This window comes from Rhinoraja longicauda, chromosome 18, assembly GCF_053455715.1.
Source record: "Rhinoraja longicauda isolate Sanriku21f chromosome 18, sRhiLon1.1, whole genome shotgun sequence".
NCBI classification, from domain to species: domain Eukaryota; kingdom Metazoa; phylum Chordata; class Chondrichthyes; order Rajiformes; family Arhynchobatidae; genus Rhinoraja; species Rhinoraja longicauda.
Window position 1 is genome coordinate 9,909,146 of NC_135970.1, and position 11,099 is coordinate 9,920,244.

The window sequence follows — 11,099 nt, forward strand, 5'->3', positions numbered from 1 at the left end:
GCTTTAACATATATCGGCCCAGGCCGGGTAAACATGGCATACTTTTTTCCTCATCTGGTAAGCTACTCAGCAGAAAATGTGTAGGAAAGCAAACTGCAGATGCTGGTTTAAATTGAAGGTAGACACAAAATTCTGGAGTAACTCAGCGGGTCAGGCAGCATCTCTGGAGAGAAGGAATGGGTGACGTTTCGGGTCTCCCGAAACGTCACCCATTCCTTCTCTCCAGAGATGCTGCCTAACCCGCTGAGTTACTCCAGCATTTTGTGTCTACCTACTCAGTATAAAGGTGATTAGATATGAATAATGATGCTCACATCCAATGAAGACAATAAACATTCCATGAAGACACTGATCCCAGATCTATTGGTGTAATTAGCCACTAACTCTAGAACTTGAATTCCATCCTCTTGCAGTATTCCTCCAGCCAAGTGTATTCCTCCTGCCTGATCCCCATATTCCCATCATGCACTACAACATGACACTATATACATGAAGATCTGATCTTCAATTTCCTGCTGAGTTCTTGATATTCTGACTGTAAGATATTAACCTTGTTCCTTCCTCAGCCATTACATCCACTGGTGGCTCTTTTTCACTTCAAAGTTTTGTAAAGCCTCTTGGTGATTGTTATTTTATTTTGGCACAAAACAGCAATGGATTTTTTAATGAGTAACACCAAAAGTTGCCAAAGTGCTTATCCATCACCTGGAGGTTTCAGAGGATATATCAAGGTAGGTTTGGGATTCAGCGCTAGTTGATATCAGACTTTTAGTATTCAGCCTGTGCAAGAAAAATTGTCTGACGATGTAAATCGATAAAAAGATTTAAAGCGTTAATTGGGTAAACCCAATGCTGAGTTCAGGTCTCAGGCACCAGAGAATGGCATGGCAGGGTCTAGCCATCATAAAACAAGGTGGGCCTGAGTAGATCCTTTGCAGACATTAATTGCATTTTAAAGTGTTCTTTTACAAGCTGCCACAGGTACAATGTAAAAAAGAAGCGGTGTATTTGGGGTCCAAGGAAATTCAGGGCTTGGGGGTGACGAGGTGGCGAAGGGGGGGGGGGGGGGTCAGAACAAAAGGAAATTGAATAAAATGCAAGGCAAGAAGAGATGAAATGTCAGTGTTGCATCTCCTGATGTTGCTCCAGAAGGGGCCTTCGGAAGGGGAGTGGCTATTGGAGGAGTAGTGCAACCAGAGTGAACATGCCTTTCAGAGTATTAAAAGGAAGAGAGCAATAAATGTCTTTGCAGGCATTAGAATGGAGGTACCAGCAGTTGCAGAGGGGCAGAGGAGAGTTGGGGCAGCACGGTGGCGCAGCGGTGGAGTTGCTGCCTTACAGCGCCAGAGACCCGGGTTTGAGCCTGACTAGGGGGTTCTGTCTGCATGGAGTTTGCACGTTCTCCCTGTGACCACATGGGTTTTCCCCAGGTGCTCCGATTTCCTCCCACACTCCAAAGACCTGCAGGTTTGTTAATTGGGTTCTGTAAAACAATTGTCCCTAGTGTGTAGGATAGTGCTAGTGTACAGGTGATTGCTGGTCAGTGCAGACTCTGTAGGCCAAAGAGCCTGTTACCATGCTGTTGTCAAAACTAAACTAAACTAAATTAAAGGATGTTGGTTGGATAGCTGAAGTCAAGGGAAATGCTGTCATGATTCTTGGAGGGAGGAGAAGGGGTGAGAGCAGGAGTAGAGGAAATGGAATATACATGGTCAAGGACCTATTTAAAATGATGGGTGGTAATTCATATTTGAAGAAAAGGAAGTTATTCGAAGCACTTATATGGAAGGTGCCATCAGATGTGATGGAGAAACTGAGAAAATGGAATGGGATGGAGAGAAAATGAGATACGATAACGATGGCACACAGAGAACCTGTAGAGAATATGATTGCTAATTTACCCCTGAAATGGACATACAGATAGATAAATTAAGAAAGGTAAACTGAAATTAGAGAAGGAAGACTTGATAATGGGGGAAGATATGAAGATGAGAGAGGGTGGGAATTGATTGCAATGTGTTGACGTTTGCTAATTCAGGCCCTCAGCATGAATAGAGTTGTCAATATTTCAGAAAACAAGGTGAGGGAAGGATTGCAGTAAGTAGGACTAAAACAAATAAAATTCCGAGTATCCCACAAACTGACCGGCAATGTTTGGTTCCCACACAGGCTCTGAAATCAACAGCTTTTATTTGGAGAAACTGGGTGAAGTCAAAGGACTTGATATTCAATGTAAGAATAAGTTCACACTGGTGGAGAAGGTGGTGGTGATGGGATGTGGTTGGGTCCCCATTCCAGGAAGACGTGGAGTGACCTCAGGCTGTTCTGGTTGAGGATAAAGGACAAAGACCATGGTGAAAATTAGACAGATGTGGCCAGTAAACGGATTATTAATGTGATGGCAAACGTCAGATGTATTGCAGACATGTGTGGGAAGAGATTGGACAAGAGGGGACATAAAAGACTGTATGGGACTAAATGATATTCCTAAAACAGGAAAGAGGCTAAAACAATGGGTTGGCCAAACCTGCTAATGGACCGTAGGGAGAAAGCAGAAGCCAGTTATGCATAATTAGGAGATTAAGGCATAGTGTGCTGTTGAGAAAGATTACCAGGGAGATGAGGTCAATGACGGTCTTTAAAATGATGACCACTGGTCCAGAGGGAGACATCAGGTGATGTTAGAGATTGGCATTTGGCCGCTGCAAGATAGAGGTCGATTCATTAGCAGCAACATTGCCTTTGTTGACAGATGAAATAACAACAATGGATCAAGTGAATTTAGTACAGGGGAGTTAGATTTAGCGATCAAATGAAGTGAGAAACATTGTAGTAATCTGACACAATTATAGTTTGAAATAAAAAATATCAAGGGAGGGGCAGAAGCTAGAGAGAGAGGTCTAATTGAATCAGGAATTTGAAGATGTGAAAGCAGAACTGTGCAGGGTTGCTTAAGAGGTGGGCATGGAATTGAAGGTGCTGGAAGAAGAGCACCAAATCCAGGCTAGGTGCCAACCCCACAAAATAGTCAATGACAACAGCAACACCCAGCAGCCAGAGGCAACCTTGCCTGTGGAAGCAGGGGAAGGGTCTGACCTTTAAGGATAGGCCTAGTCAGCCACAGCAGGAAATGCAACCACTGATGAAACATTCTCCTCTCCAACCAGGACAAAATCAAAGCCGCACCATCATCTCTCGCAGATAGACTGATACCAACTGACTGAACGACAATGTTGTTGACAGGGTACATGAGCCTTCTGTTCCAAATACAGCATTTTCATTCGCACTCCTTCATTCCCTTTTGGAATCATCAAAAGGATTTCCCTTTTCCTCATGGTCTGCAGCATTAGCACTCACATTCAGTGAATCCTCCTCCATCACTTTTAGTATCTCAAGCACTGTGTCATTATCAAAGACAACTTCCTTTCGTGTTCAACACTATGGGACAGTTCCTTCAACAATAACCTAGATCACCTTTCAATCACCCTCAATACTTTTCTGTTTCCATGCACCTCCCAGTACGGGAGCAAGAGATGCATTAATTTTCCATTCCATTTCATTTAATCAGACTCTTTTGCTGTTAGTTTTCTGCGCTCTTCCAAAGGAGTCAAAAATAAGCTTGAAGAGAAGTACTCCCTCCTCAAATTATATCTAACAATTTCAGATAATGGTTTTGCTGTTCCGATTTACATCATTACCTTTTGCTTCTTTTTCTAAAATAGTTCTCTTTTGCATTGTGCAATTTGCATTCTATTTCATTATTTAATTTCTAGTATATTCCACAAAATCTAACACCTACTGTATATAGGGAGCATCTCATAAAGCATAGAACAGTAGAGCATAGAACAGGAAAAGGTATTTTGGCCCACAAAGACTGTGCCGAACATAATGCCAAGATCATCTCAACTACCAGCACATGATTCGTATCTTTCCATTCATTGCATTTTCATGTGCCTATCCAAAAGCCTCTTAAATGCCACTATTGTATCTGCCACCACCACTCCCCCTTGCAGCATATTCCAGGCATCCACCACCCTCCATACAAAAAATTTGCCCCGCACTTCTTTAAACTTTGCCCTTCTCACCTTAAGGGAATGTCCTCTAGTCTTTGATATCTCCACCCTGGGAAAATGTTTTGACTGCCCTCCAGGTATGTCCAACCTCCTCTTATAGCTAATACGCACTGGTCCAGGCATCATTCTAGTAAGCAGCTGAATAATAGGATAGAGCTGATTAAATGTCACCATTGTTTTGAAATAAGATTTTAGAGAAAGAAAGTTTAGAAAAAAAGTCTATTGCCTTATTAAATTATTAACTTAAATTAGAATCTCATAATTGATTCAATAGAAATAATGAATAAATTATTAAATAGGTTTTGGAAAGTTCAGGAGGAAGGGAACACAGACCTAAGAATTGGTGTGTTGAATTTCAAGGTTGATAGAGCCAGGATAGGAAGTCCTAATCCCATCCAATCTATTTTCTCGATCATGTGAGAACGCCTCGAGTCCAAGACAAACATATTTTGAGATTAGTTTAGAGATACAGCGTGAAAACAGGCCCTTCGGCCCACCGAGTTCATGCCGACCAGTGATCCCCGCACAAACACTATCCTACACACACTAGGGACAATTTACACTGATACCAAGTATACATCCCCAATCAATTAACCTACAAACCTGTACGTCTTTGCAGTGTGGGAGGAAATCCAAGATCTCGAAGAAAACCCACATGATCACGGAGAGAACGCACAAACTCCGTACAGACAAGCACCAGTAGACGGGATCAAACCCGTGTCTCAGGCGCTGTAAGGCAGCAACTCTACCGCTGCGCCATTGTGCCCCTCTATATGTGTAGAAAAAGTCATCAGCTGAAGCCATTTGAGCTGCAATTGGAATTACTGTGGTAAGACTCAGGGTTTGTTGACAGCACATTTCAAGAACTGCTCACCACAGAGCAGATGGAGAGAGAGATTATACAACTACCAGATAAATTCAGCAGAAAGAGCAGGCCCTCCCAATTACAATGAACGAGCTAAATTATACTTGAACCCCAAGGAATAAAGAGGAACCGAGGGATTGAAGAGCACGTCTACAGATCGCAAAAGTTAGCAGACTAGGTAGATGTGTTGGCCAAGGGATAAGGAAAATCTGATTTTTAATAAACAAAGGTGGAGACATAAAAGCAGGAAAGCCGTGAGAATTGTATAAAGTAATAGTTTGACCACAACCAGAGCATTGTATGCAGTTCTGGTCACATTACAGACAGAATATGATATCATGAGAAAGGCTACAGAGATAATAACAAGAATCCTGTTATAACAAGAGAATTTTGGCAAGATGAAAACATTGGTTAGACTATGGTTATTTTCTGTGGACAAGATACCGAAGGGAGATTTAACTGAAATCAAAATAATGAACTGCCTAAACAGAATGTATCCCATTTGTCTTAACAAATAATCCAGTAATCAAGGGCATAAATTTAAAGTAATTGCCAGAAGAATTAGAGGAGAAGAATTTGTTTCACCCAGAGGGTGGAATAGGTCTGAACATTTCTATCCAATGCAGGCAGAAATCCTCGTGACATTTAAGAAATTCTTGGTGAACACTTGAAATGTCGCAGTCTCCAAAGTAATGGATCAAGTGTTTGATTAAACAGGGTATCTCTTTTTCAAGAGGCATGCACATGAAGGGCTTAATGTACACATATGCAGTAAATTTCTGGGATCCTGTATCTGGTTTCACTGCAATTTGATAATTATACTCCATATATACTATTTACTGGTGAATGTTCACCCTCATGAAATTTCCATTGACACTTCATTCTCCCAGCACATTTTATGAGGTGGTACACTTTTATATCACTGATTTATTACAAACCTTATTGATGACATTATGAATAAACTAAAATGTTGGTTGAAAATGCTCATCTCCTACTTTTATTAGTTGCATCTGTTCGCCACCCATTTTTGTTTGGCAATTTAAAAACCTTTTATTGTATGTTAAAAAGCTTTATATAATTAAAATACCTATGAAAATAAAAACATAATGTGAAATAAATAAGGTAAAATGTATTTGTTTAATAGATTATATAATCAAGACTGTATACAAGATAGTAATATTAACAATGAAATATTTGTACCTTGAACTAATAAAATATGATCTACAAAAGTATTCTATTTCTGCAAGTCTCACCGTTAATGTTGGTCAGTAGGTCTATTTTAATTTTGTTAGTGTGAAAGGAAGGAATTAAATATACAATTGGGATACAATTGTGTTTAGTTTAATCTGCCAACTACAGCCTGGTATTAACCCCCTTGTGCCTACTGCCTTAGAATCCCACTTATAACTGGACTTCTACATCCTTGATACTGACATGCACCCGAAATCCTGCTGTGGTTGTCTTCGTCTCATAACCTTACTTAATGTTACCCGCTGCCTTGACTCTAAGAAGAGCATTCTAGAGGATCTTGAGATACTGGAATCATGACAATCCTCAAGAAAGGAGGTGAGCTTGATTGCAAATATCATGGAGAGGTCTCCAGGTTGTCTGGCATGAAGATAGTCATTGCATGTATTCTCCTCAGCTACTTCCTCAAAGTGGCTGAAGAACTTACAGAGTCACAAAGCAGATTCTGTCCATCAAGAGATGTGATCTTACCACATGAGAAATCCAAGGAAAATGTGGAGAGCAGCACCAAACACAGTGTATAGTCCTTCTCAAGCTCTAGAGACTGCAGCTGCTGGAATCTTGACCAAAAAAGCAACTGCTTGAGTAACACAGCATCTGTGGAAGAAAATGGACAATATTTCTGGTCAGGATCCTTCTTCAGACTGGTTTGCTGAATTCCTCCAGCAGTTTGTTTTTTGCTCACAAAAGGTTCAATTCCATCAACCAAATGGAATTATTGAGAATTCTTGAAAAATGTGGTGGTCTTCAGCGATGCACTCAATTCTACACAATGCTGTAAGATGGCATGCAAGCTGTAATCCAAATCAACAAGCCCACTCCCAATGCAGAATGGAGTCAAGCAAGGCTCTGTCGTTCTTCACCTTCTCAATCTCCCCTGATATCTGACAAGCTTCTGGCAGCAGGATGAATGGGAAACTGTCAGAGCTCTGTTGTTTCCATTCCAGAATCAAGATCACCACTGAGACACTGATTTATAGGAATGTGCACATTTTCCAACCAATTGTTAGCTCTTTCAGTGCAATTTACAAGAGAACAGACTTTCCACTAAACATCTGGAAAACAAAGTTCCTCAACCAATCTGCTCATGCTGCATCAGCCCCGAGCAATGAAGTTCAAAGACTAGAGGTAAGGGGTGCAATGTTTAAAGGAGATGTGCAGGAGAGGTTTGTGGCACAGATTGTGATAAGTGCCTGGGAGGCCAGGGGTGGTTACGGAGGCAGACTTAATAATGGTGTTTAAGAGGGTTTTAGATAGGTACATGAAATGCAGGGAATGGAGGGATATGGATCATAAACAGGCAAATGAGATTAGTTTATCTTGACATCATGTTTGGCACAGACATTGTTGGCTGAAGAGACTTTTCCTGTGCTGTACTTTTCTATGTTCTATATCCACAACCAGACCCTGAAAAAGATGTCAAAAAAGACACAAAGTGCTGGAGTAACTTAGCGGGTCAGGCAGCATCCCCGGAGAACATGGCGAGGTGACATTTTGGGTCAGGACCCTTCTTCAGACTGATTGTGGTCGGGGGGTGGTGGGAAGAAAGTTGTTAGAGAAAAGGTAGGCACTGAACAAAACTTGGTAAGTACCAGGTGTATACAGGTGAGGGGGGGGAGGGGGGAGGTTGATAGGCAGATGGTTGGACAAAGACCAGAGATGAAGAAAAGGAAGGTGTGAGACAAAAGGATTGAACAGTTGCGAATTGTGAATCTAGAGGTGGAAGGGGAGGGGGAGGAAAGAAATAGGTGCAAGTCTAGGTGGGGAACAAAAGGGGACTCAGAACTCAATGTTATCTCCTGCCTAGACCCTGACTCCACTCCCTAAATCAGACCCTGAAAAACATTATTTTTCAAAAATGATGGTTTTTCAGATATTGAAGCCTCCTTTGACCAGAAGCAAACATTGATAATGAAACTTATCATTGTCTCCAGTGTGTCAATGCAGCCTTCAGGCTGTGAGGGAAAGGGCTTTAAAGGCAAAAAAGCTCTTGATTTTCTGAGACCTGTCACTGCAACATATTTCTAGGGGCATGGAGAAATCGTTTCAAGGTTGTTTTCAAAGTTTCCTTGTAAAATCTTGAGGGAATCCCTGGCTTGTGATTGTTCAGAATGGAGAAGAAGCATCAAGGAAGGCACTGAACACCTGAATCCTCCTTGACAGGAAGTGTGGAAACCAAATAAGAATAATGGAAGGAGCAAACAAAATGTCCAACACCCTATCCACCAGTCCCATCAAGCAACTACTTACTGTGACATAGTATGTGGATTCCCCTATCAACTCGGCACTTAATGTTACCTCCAGCCTAGACTCTGACTCTCCACTCCCTAGGTTTTGGAAAACTAATAGTCAGAAACAATAAAATAATAAAATAATTTGCAGATGACACAAAGGTAGGGGGGGTGGTGAATAGCGAGGAAGGGATCTGCAAGCTGCAGGAAGATATAGATGAGATGGTCAGATGGGCGGAGCAGTGGCAGATGGAATTTAATCCTGAAAAGTGCGAGGTGATGCACTTTGGCAGAAATAACTTGGAGAGGGAGTACACCATGAATGGAAGGACCCTAGGGAAGACAGGGGTACAGAGGGACCTTGGAGTACAGGTACACAAGTCCTTGAAGGCAGCAGGACAGGTGGACAGGGTGGTTAAAAAGGCATATGGGTTACTGGCCTTCATTAGCCGGGGCATCGAATATAAAAGTAGGGGGGTAATGATGGAATTGTACAGAACACTGGTGAGGCCACAGCTGGAGTATTGTGTACAGTTCTGGTCACCACATTATAGAAAGGATGTGATAGCTTTGGAGAGGGTGCAGAGGAGATTCACCAGGATGCTGCCAGGGATGAAGGGCCTCGGCTATGAGGAGAGACTGAGCAGACTGGGGTTGTTTTCCCTGGAGCAGAGAAGGCTGAGAGGGGACATGATCGAGGTGTACAAGATCATGAGGGGCATAGATAAGGTAGATGGCGGGGAACTTCTTCCACTGGTGGAAAGTTCAACAACGAGGGGACATAGATACAGGGTAAGGGGAGGGAAGTTTCGGGGGGATGTGAGAAAGAACTTTTTCACCCAGAGGGTGGTTGGAGTCTGGAACTCACTGCCTGGGGTGGTGGTGGAGGTGGGAACACTCACAACGTTTAAGAGGCATTTGGATGGGCACTTGAAATGCTACAACATTCAGGGCTACGGTCCAAATGCGGGAAAATGGGATTAAAATTAGACTCTGTTTGGTAACGGGAAAATGGGATTAAAATTAGACTCTGTTTGGTAACGGGCGGCACGGACACGATGAGCCGAAGGGCCTCTTTCTGTGCTGTAGGACTCTATGACTCTAAACTACTGAAATGTTTTTAAAATAAAATGGTACGTTGATCGATACATATTGATAGACTTAACAAATCATGCGAAAATCGTCTTCTCTCTTTAACACTCTACCTCTCACTCCCTCCCTGCTCTCTTCTGACACCTCTTTCCCCACACTAGGTTGATCATTTTGCTTTTTACCCCAACTCACCTACACCTCCTCTCCCTTTCCTTTATACTTGGATGTTGATTCCTCCCTCCAACTATTGACTCCCTCCCACAAGTCCATTTCCATCACACAAAGTCCACGGCTGAATTTCAGGACAACCCTTCAATACTAATTCACATCTTCATAGGATTATAGAGGTACACAGCACAGAAACAGGCCCTTTGGTTCGACATCCATGCCGATCACAATGCCTTTTGAGCTGATCTTATATGGCTGCAGTTGGCCTATATCGCTCCAAACCTTTCCTCCATGAACCTGTCCAAATGCATTTTAAACATTGCAATTGTACTCGTCTCTACCATATTCTTTAGTAAATTGTTCTATATCACCATCACCCTCTGTGTGAAAATCTCACCTTTCAGGTCTCCTGTAAATCTCTCTCCTCTGACCGTAAAGCTCTGCCCTCAAGTCTCCAATTCCCCATTATGCCTGCACAGTAGCACTTCCTACCACTAGTCTTTGCACCATCTTTGTCAGCAATCTTCCTCTGTAATCTCAGTTTCAAATGCATAAAGTTAACTACATTACTAAACAAACATTAATTCATCAATCAATGTCACAGATCTAGTAGGCACGTTATGTACTTATTCTTGAAATGTACCAGAAAGAACTATAAATACTAATATCCTTTATAATAAAAACATTGTTGGACTTATTCATTCATTAAAATTAAAGTAAAAGTAAAGGATATGAAGCAAAGGTAGGTAAATAGAATTGATGTAAAGAACAGCCATGATGTAAATGCATCTCTCATGATCTCAACACATCTTTAGATACTACACAGTCAATGAAGACAGAATAGAACAATGTTTGCAACTTGAGGTGTGAATATCCTATGCATTTTCCTGTGGAACATATGCCTAGGAATTAAATAGCTTGACACTGTGCACAGTGTTATGTAAATGAATATCAATCTTTTGCATGACACATTTCCCTTGCACTGTTCCTTTTGGAGTGATGAAAATAACTTGGCCAAATTGTCCGACAATTCCATTATCGGGTAATTCTAGGACAACTTTAATTGTGCAAATTTGGAACACATGCAAGGTAAGTAAACTACTTATTTTCTTAGACACTCTCTCCCTCAACCCTCACAAAAAAAAACATCCATGGATACTGAATCAGCTAACCTGACCCAGTCCCATGATTTCCAAACAATGCCTTGTCATCAGAATCTGATCCATTGCTCCTCCACAGAGTCCAAAGGCTTGCAACTTCTTTTTCTCCCCTCAGATTATTGCATCATTCACTCCAATACACATTTCAATCAATTGTGTCCTCCTGACCAATCATAGCTACACTGCCTGCTCTTGTCTCTGATCTCTCATTCACCTACTCTTCACCTTTGATCCTTTCTTCCTCCACCTACTCCTAGCTTCT